This window comes from Anomaloglossus baeobatrachus, chromosome 6 (assembly GCF_048569485.1).
Source record: "Anomaloglossus baeobatrachus isolate aAnoBae1 chromosome 6, aAnoBae1.hap1, whole genome shotgun sequence".
NCBI classification, from domain to species: Eukaryota; Metazoa; Chordata; class Amphibia; order Anura; family Aromobatidae; genus Anomaloglossus; species Anomaloglossus baeobatrachus.
The window spans coordinates 492,270,830-492,290,088 of NC_134358.1; the positions used below are offsets into that span (position 1 = coordinate 492,270,830).

General features: G+C 41.2%; 1 protein-coding gene across 4 annotated transcripts in view; it reads left to right on the forward strand.

Moving 5' to 3' along the window:
* Nucleotides 1-19,259, forward strand: part of LOC142243464 (sodium channel protein type 5 subunit alpha-like) — a 587,685-nt gene that overhangs the window by 55,484 nt on the left and 512,942 nt on the right. For 2 of the 4 annotated variants that reach the window (XM_075315410.1, XM_075315408.1), the window contains exon 1: nt 1,366-1,589. The exons of 1 other annotated variant lie outside the window; for it this stretch is intronic. The gene's annotated coding sequence lies outside the window, so the exon portion shown is untranslated. Of the gene's footprint in view, nt 1-1,365; nt 1,590-19,259 lie in introns of those variants that run through there. One more of the 4 variants, XM_075315411.1, reaches the window with a different exon arrangement.

Sequence of the window (19,259 nt, forward strand, 5' to 3'; positions counted from 1 at the left end):
ATTGGCTGTTCTCGGTGCCGGTGGCTGTAGCAGGTGGTCACAAATACTCAGATCCGGAGCTGCTCCATCTTCTGATGGTGCCTGCTGCTGGGTACTGCACATCTGCCTAATACTGATTTGAACGGTAGGCAGATGTGCAGTACCTGGCCGCGGCTGCTATCAGAAGACGGGGCAGCTCCGGAAGGAGTATTTCCGGGCGGCTGCTACCGCCACTGGTTCTGAGAACAGCTGATCAGAGGGAGTGCCAGGTTTGGACCCTAGCTGATTAGATATTGATGACCTATCCTAAGGATAGGCCTTCAATTTTAAGGTAGTGGACAACCTCTTTAATATTTGGCCTCCATACTTGCTTTGTATATGCAAGGAAAGGGGAATGGGGAAAAAAAATAGCTCACCAGTTGATTTGACACCTGCACGTAGGAAACCGTCAGCTCTGAGCTGCGCACGTCCAGGCTTCACATAGGTATATGCATAAGAAAAAGTTGTGCAGCAATAAGTTTTCCATATCTAAAATGTCCAGTTTATTGAAAAACATCTAAAACTTCTTACATATGGTGAAATCCAATAGGAACAATCCAACGCGTTTTGGCGTTATGCCTTACTCATGGTGTATGATTAAGCCATACTTGCTTTATCCTTTAATTTATGTTTTTGTCCCCCTTTTTTAGATACCTTGTCTTGTATATATCCAATTTTAATAAGTAAATAATAAAATGTATTTTTAATAGATATATTGCCTATTGACTCATTTGTTGGTATTTATTTACCTATCTATTCATGTAATTACAGTTTTAGATACATTACCTTAAATATTGTTGTCGGGAAATGTTTTACCATTCTTTCTATACATTGCTATTTTTTTATAATTCCATATTCTATAAGATACTGAGCTGTAACTTCAGTCTGCTCAGGTATATTTGTGATTGACCTATTGTAGTACCATCATTTATCCTATAGGAGGTGCAATTTCTATTACAAAAGTATGGTAATTCTAGTGTAGCCTTGTAATGTGCTTATTGATTTATAATGATAATAATTAGTGTGTCATTAGTAAGTCATTATTGGGATTTACCTTTTTAATGGTAATACCTCCATTGTCAGTAAAAGACCTGTAATGTGTTTATTGATGTACAGTAGTACTTATATCCTGCCCGGCTCTTCCTGCAGTAATGCCTTGTGCCGTCCGACTCTTGGATCAGTTTGCCGGTGTATCATTAAACATTTGGTGAATTATTAAACATAAGATTAAAGGGGATATGTATTGAGTGTTTTGTAGCTTTCTAGTTCAGGGTGAATCTGGGATTTCAGATGGAGCTTTGTTCCCCACCCCTTTGTATGAAGCTCCATTTGGTGTGTACAGGGAATCGTTGCCAGTCTGTTTTCAGCCTCCAGAAGGTGCTGACGGGATCAGCAGGGACTGGGATACGTTCCGATACTTTCAGCTGGACCTGTTCTCCTAGGAAAATAAGCAGTGACTGGTAGAATTGTAGATCCGATTACCAGGAGCCTTCGGACAGAACTCTCTTTATTTGTGGATCTATAAACTCCATAAAACATTTGTGCCAAAGACTCATTCTCACTGACAGCGCGTAAGTACAAGCAGCAAATGTATTACTTTATAACTGTGCCTAATGCATTAAGAATTGGCTGCGGGGCAGTGGATGAGATAGGGATCGAGATACAGATGTATCAGGCTGACTTTGTCATTTCGCACAACTCATGGGGATACCACAATGTGTTATGTGGGATTTTTACATATAGCTGTTGCATCTACTTAACTCAGGCTGTTATCACGATGCAAAAAGTATAGAGTTAAATGACCCTTTCAGTTCAGCTACATCTGTAGCGGCTGTCACTGAGGATAATAGCGGTGACCATCTTGGAAGAAACAGCTTATCCACTTAGCAAAACAGAACCCGAAACTCCTGACAGTTACTGAATCTCCTCTGTGTATCTGATCCAATTGTTTCTCTAATAGTGAGTAATTGAATTTGGTCCGATGAGCAGGTCCTACTGTATATGACCTTATTACAGGGGTGATTGATATTTAAAGCCCTGCTCATGAGGGACCTTCAGCCTTTTTTACGTGCATTGATTTCCTAGCTCAGTAATGGTAACCAGATTACAGACGCTCTTCTAGAACTTTAGACTTCAGTCTGAATTTAGGACAAAATGTTTCAGTTGGGATGAAATTCCTGCCTGATTTTTATACTATTAATTATGTACACCCTGATTGAACCGCTGTCGGTGTCACATGGAAAAACACAATGGGTAGCAGTGATATATCACTTTCAGTAACTCAAATATTACAAGGTAGGCCTAGCAGGTCATTTTTGGAGCCAGAACGTGAGAGTTTAGGTCATTTGTGGGGCCAGTAAGTGAGAGTTTAGGTCATTTGTGGAGCCAGCAAGTGAAAGTTTAGGTCATTTGTGGAGCTAGCATGTGAGAGTTTAGGTCATTTGTGGAGCCATTATATGAGAGTTTAGGTCATTTGTAGAGCCAGCAAGTGAGATTTTAGGTAATTTGTGGAGCAAAAAAGTGAGAGTTTAGGTCATATATGGAGCTAGCAAGTGAGAGTTTAGGTCATTTGTGGAGCTAGCATGTGAGAGTTTAGGTCATTTGTGGAGCCAGCATGTGAGAGTTTAGGTCATTTGTGGAGCTAGCAAGTGAGAGTTTAGGTCATTTGTGGAGCTAGCAAGTGAGAGTTTAGGTCATTTGTGGAGCTAGCAAGTGAGAGTTTAGGTCATTTGTGGAGCTAGCAAGTGAGAGTTTAGGTCATTTGTGGAGCTAGCAAGTGAGAGTTTAGGTCATTTATGGTGCCGGCAAGTGAGAGTTTAGGTCATTTGTGGAGCTAGCAAGTGAGAGTTTAGGTCATTTGTGGAGCTAGCAAGTGAGAGTTTAGGTCATTTGTGGAGCTAGCAAGTGAGAGTTTAGGTCATTTGTGGAGCTAGCAAGTGAGAGTTTAGGTCATTTGTGGAGCTAGCAAGTGAGAGTTTAGGTCATTTGTGGAGCTAGCAAGTGAGAGTTTAGGTCATTTATGGTGCCGGCAGATGAGAGTTTAGGTCATCTGTGAAGCCAGCAGATGAGAGTTTTGAGGGTGAGTTTTTCATACCTGACCCTACCTCATTTTGCCCTCGGATAAATTATAATGAGAAATAGGCTTAGTGAAAGCTCTGTGGGTGCAGAAGCACTTAACGAGAATGGCCACTAATGTCTCTTAACTAGTACTTCCATCAGTCAATGTGCAGAAAAATAATAGTTAATGTAATATTAATTGATTCTTGACATTTGTTAATTTTGAACAGAAAAACCTTAATGTATGATCTGACCTGCATTAGTCATTGTCACCATTATCTCCTCTGGGTTAACAGCAATTCATAAGCTTGGAGCCTGTATTTTATACATGTTCATAATGGTGATGATAAAGAGGTTGCGCTGCATGGATCAGGCAGTAAGTCACTTGACAGGGGCATAGATCAGTTTGTAATTGCCTGTGTCTAAACACCCATAGTGACACGTAAATGTTCTCATACATGGTTTAGAAAAGATAATATATAAAATGTATGTATACTATTGATTTATAATGTAGTTGTAAAACTAAAATGATGGTTACTCTTTAAATTCTTCCTAGCAAGAGGTACACATCTGTTGTAGTAGTCATGAGCATCATTGTTTCATACTGGTCACTCAATACAGGAACTTTCTTGGAACGTTTTCTTTGCTGGCCTAACTATAACTTTATTAGTTTTGTGCATAATGCTGCTCATTCTTCATATCCTCCTCATTAGAGTTTAAAGGGAACCTGTCACCAGATTTTTACCTATTAAACTAAAAGTCTCACCTTCTGCAGCTCCCGGGCTGCATTCTATGAAGGTGCACCTTGGCCCTGACTCCCCTTCCAGACCCCAAAAATAAGTTTGTAAAACCTGGCCGTTAGGTATGCTAATTACCTGTGTTTACCAGATGGGCGTGCTTATCCTGAGGTGCATGGTGAGGTCATGCACAGCGCCGACCATCACGGAGGCGTCATCACGTCAATCAAGGAAGGAGGACAGCGGTCATCAGCAGGAGGGGGGAAAGGAGCAGAAAATAAGCCCGCCCAACTGGCCAACACAGGTAATTAGCATACCGAACGGCCAGGTTTTATAAAGTTTTTTTTGGGGTCTGGAAGGGGAGTCAGGGCCAAGGTGCACCTTCATAGAATGCAGCCTAGGAGCTGCAGAAGGTGATTCTTTTAGTTTAATAGGGAAAAATCTGGTGACAGGTTCCCTTTTAAAGGGATAGTCATATCTCCAAGATCCTATCCCAATATGTAGTAAGTGTAATAATAATAATATTAGCAAATACCTCCAATTAGAAATGTAGTATAGTTCTCCTGATATAGCCATGTCTCTTACCTCATGTGCAGGGCATTGTAGCTTAGGTATTCATGGTTACAACCACGAGCAACTAACTATCACTATATGAGTGGATGTAACCATGGATACCTAACCTGCAATGCCCTGTACGTGAGGTAAGATACATGTCTATATCAGGAGTACTATACAACATTTCTAATTGGAGTTATTTGATATTATTATTATTATTATACCTAATACATATTGGAATAAGATCTTGAAGGTGGGAATAACCCTTTAAAGACTAAGGTGTTATATTATTCTGCATTATGGCTGTTTTCTCCATTTGTCTAGCAGAGGAGATTCAGAATGGCGTCCTTCCAAAGTCTTTCAGAAAAGTGCAGGGACTCTAAATGAGAAAGTATAAATGCCAAAAGATGCACCAATTGTCCAAAATAAACGATATCATTATAAAAATAGACTGTAAATAAATCCCATAAAACTGTTCTGAAAAGAGTTATTAAGACTGAGAAATCTCTGTACGGTACCAGTAATGATGAGGATATGGCATCCATTTATTATATTATCAGGTTTGGTCTTCAGATATCTCTCGACCAGCCATCACCAGACCACTGAGATTTATCCTTCCACTTAATTTTTAACTCTCAGTTGGTTTGCTGTTCTGTCCCATGTCAAGCTACAGATTATTATTTATTATTATAGCACCATTTATTCCATGGCGCTTTATAAGTGAAAAGGGTATACATAAACAAGTACAATAATCATGAACAATACAAGGCACAGACTGGTACAGGAGGAGAGAGGACCCTGCCCGCGAGGGCTCACAGTCTACTGGGGATGGGTGAGATTACAGTAAGTAAGGACCCTGCCCGCGAGGGCTCACAGTCTACAGGGGATAACAGAAAGTGGACGAGGAAAACGGGTTGCTGTCCTGACGAAGGGAGCTGTGACTCCTGAAACGCGTAGACATGTGCATGCCAATAAAAGCATAAATCTCCATTGAGTCCTTGGCGCGGATTTACAACCCGTTTTCCTCGTCCACTTTCTCTTATCAGCCAATTTTGGGACTGCTGCCGGACTTGGATTCTTACATGCGTGCATAGTGGTTGTGACTGGCACAACCATCATAGGTGAGTGTAACACTTTCTTTCACCCTCCCATCACCTGGGTAAGACCCTATTGCGCTTTCTTTTCCACAGCCCTTTTAGTCTACAGGGGATGGGTGAGGATACAGTAGGTGAGGGTGGAGCTGGTTGCGTAGTGGTGTACTGGTCTGAGGGTTATTGTAGGTTGTAGGCTTGTCGGAAGAGGTGGGTCCTCAGATTCCTTTTGAAGCTCTCCACGGTAGGAAAGAGTCTGATATGCTGGGGTAGAGCGTTCCAAAGTATGGGTAGGGACGGGGGAAATCTTGTATGCGATTGTGTGAAGAGGAGGTAAGAGAGGAGGAGAGAAGGAGATCTTGTGAGGATCTGAGGTTGCGTACAGGTAGGTACCAGGAGACTAGATCACAGATACCTTGTTATGGCTTATCAGCCTGGCATAGAATTGATGAAAGAGCATTCATAAAAACGCTTGTTCCCAATTATTGTTACGTGCCGCTTCCCAACAAACAAGTAAAACATTAGTTCATCAGGACTGAATAGTCGTTTAGGCTGAAATAAAAATTATCTTGATCGGCAGCATATCATCCCATAAAAAAGTCCAAAAAACAAACTCCAATTAATTTGTAAGTAGTTGACAGGATGATCACAGCCCATTAATGAGCGCCAATCTGAAGGATCTTTTATATAAACTCATTGCCGCTCAATGAGTAAAATTCCAACAGGTTCTGTTCTACTACATAACTGCTGCTAATGTATAGTACTGTTTAATACTTTTATAAGTGTATAATAAATCACTTAATTATTAGAAGATGAGTTCTCCTTGAACTGTTCCTCTGCATAATAAATAATATAATACATCTAATCCAAACAGCTACTGAAATAATACATTCTGCACATTAAAGCCGCTTTCAGCCAAATGGAGATCTTGAGCAATCACAGTGGAAGTCTCTAGGTCCTGTGTCTTATACACGTTCTGAGCACTTGTTTGGCATTGGACCATGTCTGAAGGACGTGATATCGTATCAAAGGAAGTGTCCTGTGTTACTGAGTGCTGACATTACAGGGTGTCTGAGGGAGCTGTCGGGATTGACAGGATATCATGTGTCATGTGAATCATCATTCCTGGACATGTCGTTATGCCGGAGAATTCCTTACAGGGTATCCTTAATTAATTTCACATTTCTCCTGGTGAAATGATATGTACATTAGGGTATATACATTGACGAGCAAAGGAGGAACCGTGTTTTTAACTGACTTTTAGACTCCATATCTCACCATCCAATACAACTTCAAACGTGAGACTGCCATTATTTTATAGACAATCATCTTGGCTCTCATACATACATTTAACTTGCAACTATTTAGCATATGATTATTTATGTACATTCTCATCATGTCACTGCATTGTTGCTGTTATGCTTGTGGTAAAAACTTATTCTTCCTGTATACTACAAATTGCAACCTGTTCTCACTTTCCTTAATAGCTCAGTGTGTTATTAGGTTGAATCCCAAGTCAGAGGTCATTGGTTCGAATTGAGGAACAGTCATGAAGAAGATTTCCCAAGAATAGAGAAACGGCATCATTCAGCTCATCAATAGGGGTCTGTCTGCCAAGAAAATTGCCAAACTGAATCATGTGAGTGCAATGACAGTTGGAAGAAAATGAATTAAGTCCGTCCATCCATTCAAAAGCCAAGAGGTGGACGTTCAGGCAAAATATCGTAGTCAACAAGTCGGCTCATCACAAGGTCTATCAGATCTCGCGTGACAAACACAGCAGTAGAGGTGGCTAATATGCTTCGTAACAGTGAGATTACAGACATTCATACAAGCACCAATGCGATGCATCTAACACAAGTCTGGAATGGTGGCCTGAAAGAAGGTGGAGAAGCCTCGACTTCAATATCGCAAGAAGAAGCTTCGACAGTTTGCAAAAAAGTATTAAACTTGGACAGTAGAAGATTGGAAATAGGTGATTTGGAGTAATCAGAGGAAAGTCAATAGAATAGGCTGTGATGGGTGCAGATGAGTCTGGAAGAAAGAAGGGAAAATGGGCTAACAGAAATTGAAGGAATCGGCAAGTTCGGTGAAGGAAGCCTGATGATATGGCGTTGTTTTACAGTTAAAGGCGTAGGATACCTGACCAGAATTGATGGTGTTCTCAATACTGAGATATATGTGAGTATATGTGAGGATGACATAGTGTTCCAGCAGGACAACGACCCGAACCATACTTCGAGATTAGCAAAGAAATGGTTAAGTGACAATGAAGTTGAGGTGCTGGATTGCCCCCACAGTCCCCAGACCTCAACCCTGCTGAATACTTGTAGGTAGAGTTGAAGAATAATCTGTATACATAACCGAGTGAGTCGACCAGTATACACCAACATTGGGAGGGTGTAAAAGAGACCAGGGATCAGATTTCGGTTCAGACATGCTTCAATCTGATTAAGAGCATGTCCAGAAGGATTCAGGCAGTGTTGAAAGCCAAAGGTGGATTTACAAAATACTAACAAAATAATAAAAATGAAAATTTAAATTTTTAGGAGCAAAACAGTAACAATGCAGTGAGATGACAATAATCTGCGTAATTATATCCTAAATAGTTACAAGTCAAATTTATGTATGAGATAGCCAAGATGATTGTCCATAAAATGATGAAATTCTTACGTTCAAAGCTGTAGTGGACGGAAGTAATATATTACTGCTTGAAAGCCAGCTACTCAACAGTTCTTAAAAGGGGTTTCTACTCCACTCAATCACATTTTATTAAAAGAGTTCTCTAAGTCTAAGGTGTTCACAGTTTGTCCCTCTGCTGGGACGCCAATCAACTGTAGTCTGTGGGGGTAACTCCACAACAATGTGAAATGAAACATCACACTTACATATGTACTAATTTAAGTTGCTGGGATATCTAGCTAATTGGTGCTTTTCAGTAAGAGATTTTTTATCCAGGAACCTTCTAGGAACCCTCTACTTTGGATGAAAAACACTATTAATTCCTAAATCCCCATTAGGTCTCTTAAAAATAGTTGCTAAACCAGAATCCCCCTTCGTGCCCAAAATACTTACATTATTAGTCACAGCACCTAGCTATGGCATGTGTAGTCGACACAACATTGCGCGATACACTGAGTGGGGGGGAGGACACCTGAGCTCAGAAGCTACTGAAACTAATGGTTACCTACCTTCCATACTAGTGTAAATATGATGAAAACAAAGTAGTTTGGGGTGCAGTGGACTTCTCGTGAGCTTTTATACCCTTGTATGGACTTTTTGAATTGCTGTAGCTACCATGTCAATGCTTGTAGTTTTCATCATCTAATTTTTCCAAGAATATTTAGGCAGATTTACCGATGCGTTTTTGCCGCGGGTGCGTTTTTATGCGCTTTTGTGCGTTTTTAGCGGCCAAAAATGCACAAAAACGCAGCATCAATAAAACGCTGTGTGCGCACGTAGCCTAAAGCTTTTTGAAGCGCTCACCTGAATAACTTGTCTGAGAAGTTCTGGAGACGCCATGTCGTATAGGTTATTGTTAATGGATGGATGGTTACCCGGTATTACATAAGCCATTTCTATGTCTGTGTTACTATTTATTGCAGACTTTTTTTTTGCCGGATTTAACTTTCGCAGACTGGAAACAATTTCTTTACGTTTATTTTAGCTCAAATGAATAGATTTTAAGATGTTTACATCAGGGTATATTTCACAGCTTGACACAACACTTGTTTCGGATGTTCTCCGGTGATAGTGACATATGCGGGTTCTGCTGCCGGACAAATCACAAGTAAGAATAGCATTCTGCTTCACTTGAGGTCTATGTATATTGGCAGTGTATGAATAAGTCTGCAAACCCTCTGTGGCAGACGTGGTGCTGAGACCTACAATAGCACTTAGCTATTGTCAACAGCACCTGTCATTCCTGAATGATTTTGTCTGCTCTCACATAATTAATGAGAAACCGGTAAAGACCAGGGAAATAGTAAGGTGCTGAAGATATGTTTATTTTAATTCTGGCTGTAACTTGATTTCCAATAACACTAGTACTAGATGCAAGATGTGGAAAATCCTCATGCTGAGCAATCATTACAGCTTCTGCTTATTTGATTTAAGGAAACAAGATTTTATCCAAAAAGTAATATATTCCTAATGATAAAATACATAGACATGTTCTGTTCTGACCTTCAAATTTAAAAGCAGTGCCCCCCAACCTTGGTTACTAATCTCTTCCTTCTTCTTCCACTCTAATCTTCCTCTTCCTCTTCCTCTTCAAAGATCAGCCAGATAATCCCAATACAAGGGAGTTGTTTTATGTTAATCATTTTTTTAACGGCCTTCAGCTCGATCTTGAGCCATGTGGACTTGATGGATGAACGTTGTGTAGGAATATTAAGCGTGTTTTCACATCAGTGGTATTTCGCCGCTCTGCCGGATCCGTCAAAACTCCAGAACAGTGCAATACAGTTCAATGGCATCGCGGCAAGCTCCGGTCACATGCTGTCATGTGACCGGAGCTTGCCGCGATGCCATTGAACTGTATTGCACTGTACTGGATTTGTGACGTATCCGGTAGAGCGGCGAAATGCCACTGATGTGAAAGCACTCTAATCTTGTGCAGGCCTAGATAGGTCCACCAGGGTTTTCTGCACCATTTTTTTTCTTGTATAAAGCCATCAGGTTGCTGGTCTTTCTCTTCACCTTGTTCTTTCTATTCTTCCGACCATGATGTTCCTTTCCAGTGATTGCTCTCTACGTATGATGTGTCCAAAGTAGGCTAGCTTGGTGATCCTTGCTCATGTGACCGGAGCATGTGACCAAAGCTTGCCGCGATGCCATTGAACTGTATTGCACTGTACTGGAGTTGTGACGGATCCGGCGAAGCGGCGAAATACCACTGATGTGAAAACACCCTAATCTTGTGCAAGCCCAGAAGTTCAACAAGGGTTTTCTGCACCACTTTTTTCTTGTATAAAGCCATCAGGTTGCTGGTCTTTCTCTTCATCTTGTTCTTTCTATTCTTCCAACCATGATGTTCCTCTCCAGTGATTGTTCTCTTCGTATGATGTGTCCAAAGTAGGCAGGTCATAGCTTGGTGATCCTTGCTTTGAGTGACATGTCTGGCTTGATTTGTTCCAAAAAGAATTTGTTTGTTCTTCTTGCCATCCGTGCTATTGATAACATCTTTCTCCAGCACCACTTTTCTCCTTCTGTCTTGTTTCTTTATTGGCCAGGTTTTGCATCCATTAAAGGTATTTTTCCCCAAATTGCAAGTTATTTCCTATCTGCAAGATAAGGAATATCTTGCTGCATATTGGGGGTACGACTTCTGCAAGCTCCAACAATTCAGACACTGGGTGTCTGAAGAAACATGTCTGGAATGAAAGAGAGTGTGCATGCTTAACTTGTGCTTCATTCATTGTTTATGTGACTGCCGAAGAAAGAGTACAGTAGTCCGGGCCCCATTGACATTGAATAAAATGAAGGTCAAGCATGTATACCTTTGCTTCATTTAAGAAGTGGCTCTGTGGAACTCCGTTCTTGCGGTTACAAGTGCTGGTTACAAGATTGTCCAGTGATCAGCAAATTATTCCTTATGGCAGAGGCGTACACTGACTGTAAAGGGTCCCTGTGCAGGACTTGTGTATGCCCTCCGCCATCAAGCTCCAGTCTGTGGATTACAGACTTAACAAAATAATTAACTATCTATTAAAGCACTCCACGGACACAGGGGAGTCCCCCAACATTTGAGGAGATTCTGCAGAGCGAAAAAGTGGAGTGGCCACACTATCTGAGCAACATGTAGTACAAATGGCTTTCCTTGGCCTATATGCATCTGAATTTGCTGCACATGTGATATATCCACCCTCGCCCAAAACATTAAATATATGGGTTTAATCATCACTCTCTGCAGCTAGCAAACTAGTCCATGATTGCTATTGTGCAGTGGGAGCCGCCGACAGCAGTGCGAATGACATCCCAGCGGGTACAAGATGAGCGTAGCCTTAAAGGGAACCTGTCACCACTTTTTTGGCAGATAAGTTGCGGCCACCACCACCGGACTCTTATATACTGCATTCTACCATGCTGTATATAAGAGCCCAGGCCGCTGTGAGAACATAAAAAACACTTTATAATACTTACCTAACGGTCGCACAGTTGGCCATATGGGCGTCTCTGTTGTCCGGTGCTGGCGCCGCCTCTTTCGGCCATCTTCATCATCTTTTTGAAGCCTGTGTGCATGACGCGTCTACATCATACACGCTCGCCAGTCCCGCGCAGGCGCACTACAATACTTTGATCTGCCCTACTCAGGGCAGATCAAAGTGCGCCTGCTCAGGACCTGAATGGCAGCAAGTGTGGATGACGTCGGACGCGTCATGCACCGCACAAGGCCCACAGCGCGACCGTTAGGTTAATATTATAAAGTGGTTTTTATGTTCTCACTGTGGCCTGGGCTCTTATATGCAGCATGTTAGAATGTGCAAAGAAACTCTAGGCCAAAAGGAAGCAAACTCTATCACCATCTGTAGGACGTTACCATGTTACTCAATATCTAAATCATTCTTTTTAAAAGTGTATTTCTATGTGAAACATTTAAAAGCTATCCACAGGATATACCATAAATGCTTCAACTATTTTAGCTATGCTCTTAATGTGATCTGAATTTTTTACCTAATAAAGAAGACTTCACTCTTGAAAGCTGGACGCTCTCTTTATACCATAAATGTCTGATAGTTTCATACAGTAGCATCTGCTTTTTTTTTATAGACTTTAATGAAGACCTGACAACACCATTGTGTGGCTCTATTCAATAAAGTCTGAGATGTTCAAAAGAACTATTAATGGCCCACTATGAGTAAATATTAAAAAAAAAACAACTCCCATCAAACTTTTCATCCTCTTAATATATTGCAGCCATGATATACAGCACTGCAAACTTACAATTGCTCATTTTTGCCCTTCTACCAGTTAATTCTTCTGTTTTCCATTAGGTCTATGACATATGATTAACAACTGACTAGCTGAATCCTTCTAAGCTCTATGTAAAAACAGGTAGTCTCTTCATACATTGAAAACTTGCCAGCAGGGCCCTCACTTCTCTTGGTATCTGTTAAATTTTGTTATTTTGTAATGTCTGTTATTGTCTGTACATGTCCCCTCTGAATTGTAAAGTGCTGCGGAATATGTTTGGCGTTATATAAGTAAAAATTATTATTTTTCCTGTACGAGTCATCATTAAAACTACAAAGTTCTTTAAGTAACTTAGATTTGTAATTCTAATGATGACTCATGAAGGGAAAAGAGACTTCCTGTTTCTGCATAGAGTTTAGAAGGATTCAGCTAGTCTGGTTTTCATTATGTGATGCCATAGACCTAATTTAAAACAGAAGAATTAAATGGGTAGAAGAGCACAATGAGCAATTTTAAGTACACAGTGCTATATAATATGATGATTGCAATATATTGGGAGGCTAAACACTTTGATCGGAGTATTTCTTTAAATTAAAGTGTAGTTTGTGGCATTTGGATAATAGATAGATGCTGTATATGTATAATTACAACTATATGTATACACAACTGCAAAAAGTTTGCTTCGGTTGCTAAATCTAATCTATACACACACCTTTCAAGCAGCTTACTATAAAAGTAGACTTTTTTTTATTTATTATTTATTGGGTTTTTTTTGGGGGGGGGTTACATTGATTTGAATAAGGCAAGTACAACTTTTTGCATAATTTTTTCGGATATTGTTAAAGGGAACTTGTCATCTGATTCTGGCTGCCCGAACCATGGTCAGCACAAATTAGACCTTGGCTGCACTATTGCAGACAAGTATATTTTTTAAAAAAATGCCCGAGCATGATGCAGGTGAGTGACAGGTCTCTCCCTGTGTAAACACCAGTCAATCACCTGAAGCTGCTCTAGGTAGACCTGGTCGGGGTAGTGGTAGTGCCACTTTATTAAAATATATTTTCTCTGAAACACTAGATTGTTTCATAGACAAATATACTTGGCTGTTATGATTCAGGGACTGAGGTGGATCAAAAAATGCGGAATCCCAAAAAGGTAACAGAGTGGCTGGAAACTTAAACTGCAGACTTAATGCTGACACACAACTAACAGTAGCCGTGAGGCGTGCCTACGATGACCTGGACACCTCGACAAAGCCGGAGAACTAAATAATCTCACAGATAGAAATATAAGAAAGCTAATCTGCCTCGGAGTAGTCCCCAAAGATAGATAGCACCCCACATGTAAAGGCTACGGTGATATGGAAAAACACAATACAAGGCCAGAAAAAGACAGATTTCAGCAAAGGTGAGGCCCAAACCATCTTTATAGGAAAGGACAGGAAAGAGCAACTGTCTGCAGCCGTAAAAATCCTAATATACACCAGCACTTCTGATGTTACTGGGATCCAAAAACACTAATACAGATAAGGGACTGAATTAATACCAAGCATGACAAACACAATACTTTGCAGAATCATGGAGCTAAGTATACAGACACACCCAGCAGGGAATGATCCCACTCCACCATGAACTCGGCATAGACAAAATAGGAATAATTTATTTTATAGCGCACAGGGTATTACAATACATAAAATAACAATCAGAAAAACCGAAATGAGTAGGTGAAGGAAGAAGCACTTGACGAAACACGTGTTGGGACGTCGGTCCCCACGTGTTCTCCAGGATTCCCGGACGCTTTACTTGTTTGTGGTAAGCCTACATGCCTCATTAATGTTTGACCAATGTGACATTGCTTAGGGCTCCTCCTAATTGTATTTGAGGCTATAGCTTCGCCTCAGAGGGTATTTTGGCCATTGTACCAGCTTTACATATAGGCCTTTTGGAGTCATGATCTGGTATAAGGCCATAGGTTTAGGCTATGGGGCCACTAACTAGCGGCACAATGGATTTTGGCCCCTATGTGAGGCCTTTTGTATGGGCATGAGGCTGCTACAATAAGACATATATTTATCTGGTTTAGCAGGTCCGATATAATTCTTCACATATTTTCCTGGGTCACGTGGGGTCTCCCCTCTTCCTTCACCTACTCATTTCGGTTTTTCTGATTGTTATTTTATGTATTGTAATACCCTGTGCGCTATAAAATAAAATGTTTTATACATTTGCATCACGGTGTCTCTGGGGTATCTCTATATTTTGGTAAATTTAAAGACTCTTGTGCTCTAAGTTCAAATGCATTATTTCCGAGTTGTTGCCTATAATTTCTGGATCTTTATGTTAGATAAAATAGGAATAATGCATTAGGAGAAAGCAACAAGAAAGTGGAAAACAAACAGAGGTACAAAGACCACTTATCTGAGAGGAGTTCTGGAAGTGAGCAGAGCTGTTTACAGAATGTCCTTAACACACAGGAGCAATTGACCACCGGCAAGTAACCAGAGAAAACTACTCAGTTAAATAGCCCAACTTGACCCTGATTGCCAGTCCTCCACAGGTATGTAGCCTTTGCTCCATACATCAACTGCATCGCCAGCACTGACCACAAGAGGGAGCCCCAAACTCGAAAACGTATTCACAACACTGGGCTGCATTTGTACTGCTGGGGTCGGATTCATGCTGCCCGTAGTTTGGGCAGCAGGAATCAGACATCAGGTCTCCTTTAAGATGCTTACGATATTATTATGCACACTATTGTAATTGTTGAACTGCATAAGCTTCTTATTATATAATTTAATGAAAGCAACATAATAGCAGGAAGTCTTTTGTTAAAACAAATCCCCTGTGTTTTATGTTAAGTAGTGGAGTCATATAGCTGTGCATAAAATAATACAAAAAAAGTTGGGTCTATTTTATGAGCCTTCCTTTGTTGCAACCAGCCAAGACCCATAAACCTATTCCGTCTCCATATAGCACTAAATAGCTGTCTGGAGAGTGACATTTATGGAGTGTTACATATTTTTCATCCATTTATGTTAGCATATTAGCCATATAATAGATGTAATCTATTAGAAACACAAATTTGCTTAAGACCCTATTGACTAAATGCACACATTATGTGTCGATGTCCCAGTGTGGGGGGATTGAAACATATTATGGATGCATTAAACTTTTATTCTAAGAGCATTATCATTCTGAGAGCAGTGATAGTGCTGGTCTTTTCTGGCAGTAGGATATAAAGAAGTAGGTTGTCAGCCGTCTTCTGCTTCAGGGCTATCTGAAATATTCGCATCAACGCCCCAGCAATCTGTCCTCTCCTTTTCCATCTACATTTCCTTTCATTGCTCCCCATAGACCTAGATAATAATATAGTTAAGTTTTCCTAGACTGTCATGAGTAAGGAAAAAAAAAAAAAGTTTTTGTTTGCGTGGAATGATTCAATGACAACTGCATGTCATACAATGTAGTAAAAAAACTGATTTGTTTACTAATACTTAAGTTTTATTGCAACAGATAAAAAATATTATTATAACTAAGGTATTAAATGTATGAACACTGTGGCTCCGGCGGTCGCCACGATAAGGAGAATGTGTGAATGTATTAATACTGCACGTGACCACCTCTTAGGGGCACTTTGCACACTACGATATCGCAGGTGTGATGTCGGTGGGGTCAAATCGAAAGTGACACACATCCGGCCTCGCTGTCAATATCGTAGTGTGTAAATCCTTTTTAATACGATTAACGAGCGCAAAAGCGTCGTAATCGTATCATCGGTGTAAGGTCCAACATTTTCAGAATTTCGCTGCAGCGACAGGTACGATGTTGTTCCTCGTTCCTGTGGCAGCACACATCGCTGTGTATGAAGCCGCAGGAGCGAGGAACATCAGCTTACCTGCGTCACCACGGCTCACACAGGCTATGCGGAATGACGGAGGTGGGCGGGATGTTTACGTCCCGCTCATCTCCACCCCTCCGCTTCTATTGGCCGCCTGCCGTATGACGTCGCAGTGACGCCGCACGACCCACCCCCTTAATAAGGAGGCGGTTCGCCGGCCAGAGCGACATCGCACGGCAGGTGAGTGCATGTGAAGCAGCCGTAGCGATAATATTTGCTACGGCAGCTATCACAATATATCACAGCTGCGACGGGGGCGGTGACTATCGCGCTCAGCATCGCAGCATCGGCTTGCGATGTCATAGTGTGCAAAGTACCCCTTACACCACCTCCCATTATGTAGTAATGTGTCTCATCCTGTACTAATGTCATCCGTCCTGGGCCATTACCAGATATATATGTCGCCCATCCTGGTATATATGTCCCCCATCCAGGTCCCCCCTTATTTTTGATAACCAGCGTAGGTAAAACAGACAGCTGTGGGCTGCAACCCTCAGCTGTCTGCTTAACCTTGTCTGGTTATAAAAAATAAAAGGTATCATACACAATTTTTTTTAAATGTATTTATTTAAATAACTTTAAAAAAAATGGCATGGGTTTCCCCCTATTTTTGATAACCAACCAAGGTAAAGTAGACAGCTTTAAAGCAGACCCCTATTTTTGATAACCAACTGAGGGTTGCAGCCCACAGCTGTCTGTTTTACTTACGCTGGTTATCAAAAATAGGGGAGGACCTGGATGGGGGACATATACACCAGGATGGGGGACCTTTATATCTTGTAATGGCCCAGGACAGATGACATTAGTACAGGATGAGGCACATTACTACATAATGGGAGGTGGTCTAAAGGCCGCTTTACATGCTGCAATCTCTCTAGCGAGATCGCTAGCATGCGTACCCGACCCCATCAGTTGTGCGTCACGGGCAAATCGCTGCCCGTGGTGCACAACATCGCTCGGACCCGTCACACTACTTACCTGCCCAGCGACGTCGCTGTGACCGGCGAACCGCCTCCTTTCACAGCGACGTCACTAAGCGGCCGCCCAATAGAAGCGAAGGGGCGGAGATGAGCGGGACGAACATCCCGCCCACCTCCTTCCTTCCTCATTAAGGGCGGCCGCAGGTACGGTGAGGTTCCTCGTTCCTGCGGTGTCACACATAGCGATGTGTGCTGCCTCAGGAACGACGAACAACCTGCGTCCTGAAAAAGCAACAATATTTGGGAACTGGACAGCGTGTCAACGAGCAACGATAAGGTGAGTATTATCGCTCGTTAGCGGTCGCTCGTACGTGTGACACGCAACGACGTCGCTAACGAGAGCGGATGTGTGTCACGAATTCCGTGACTCCAACGACATCGCGTTAGTGATGTCGTTGCGTGTAAAGCGGCCTTTAGTCTAAGAGGTGATCACGTGCACTATTAATACATTCACACATTATCCTCATCGTGGTGACTGCCTGAGCCACAGTGTTCATGCATTTAATACCTTAGTCCAAAAATATTATTATATTTGTTCCAATAAAACTTAAGTATTAGTAAACAAGCAGAGTAAAAAGCAGGTATTTGACTACATTGTATGACATGCAGTTGTCATTGAATAATTCCACACAAACAAAAACTTTTTTTTTTCCTTACTCATGAAAGCCCATGGTTATTTGGCCCTTCCCAGCCTAAAATTAGCAGCAACTCCAGGAGTGCCGCATCCAATAGATGCCCATTTCAAGTTCTTTGCCCAGCCCTTCCTGATTGCCCTGGAGCAATGGCAATTGGGTTAATACTTTTAGAGTTGATGTCAGCTGGGAATTGACAGCTGGCATCAAGCCCAGGGGTTAGTAATGGATAGCCGTTTCATCAGACACCCCCATTACTAATCCAGTAAGTCTACAGTTAAAAAAATAAACAGAAAAAAAAGTCTTTTGTTTTTGTTTTTTTTAATAAAGACTCCTCTACACGCCCTTGTTCACCAATTTATTAATTACAAAAAAATCCTTGAACTTCCAACATAATCCAGTGGTGTAATATGCCACGATGTCCATCGATCTCACCAGCACCAACTGCCATCTCCTATCTCAGTAATGAGAAAGTCTTCACTGAATACAGATTTTACCTTAGAATTGAGAATTTTGATAATGTCTGATCAATTCTGGCAGAGAAGGAAGCAGATTTCTCTGATAAGATATATTACAAAGTTGGTTATTTTCATGTGTACCATTGATTTATGAATACAAATGAAAACAATAGTTATACTTTAAGTCTTACAGTAAATACATAATCACTTTTTTGCTATATGAGGAGGCTGATACAGCACAATTAACACATTACGAGAGTAAATTCTGCTGTCAAATTTCCTTTAAAGGGAACCTGACAGCTGAGATATGATGCCTGATCCACGGGCAGCATGTATAAAACAGCTGTATGATCTCAGCCAGGTACAGCGACTTAGGGGTGTACTCATTTTTATGCCAGTGGTTTAGACATCAATGGCTGTGTGTGTTATTTAGAAGGCACCAAATTTACACTGTTATACAATCTGTACACTGACTACTTTACATTGTATCAATGTGTGATATCGTCAGTGCTGTCCCATGAAAAGATATAATGAAATACATACAAAAATGTGAGGGGTGTACTCACTTTTGTGATATGCTGTACGTTTGACTCTGAAAAGCAGAGGAGTTTCAGAGAAAAACGTGCTTCAAAAGCAAGCCACATGAGAGACTAGTTGGACTGACGGGTCCCCGATGGCTTCTCCCTGCCTGTCACCCTGCATGTGCCTATAGGGAGACGGCTGTCACTCAGGACAGCGAGAAGATGTATGATAATACCCTGTTTGGTAACTCATTCTGGCACTGCCACATAGTGTACAAATAACCATACTATATAGTACCTTATTATAAATATTATAGTCCATTAAGGCCAAATAATTTCAATAAGAAAATGGCTAAAAACACTGCCAAAAAAACTAAGCTAAGAAACAAAAAAAAAAT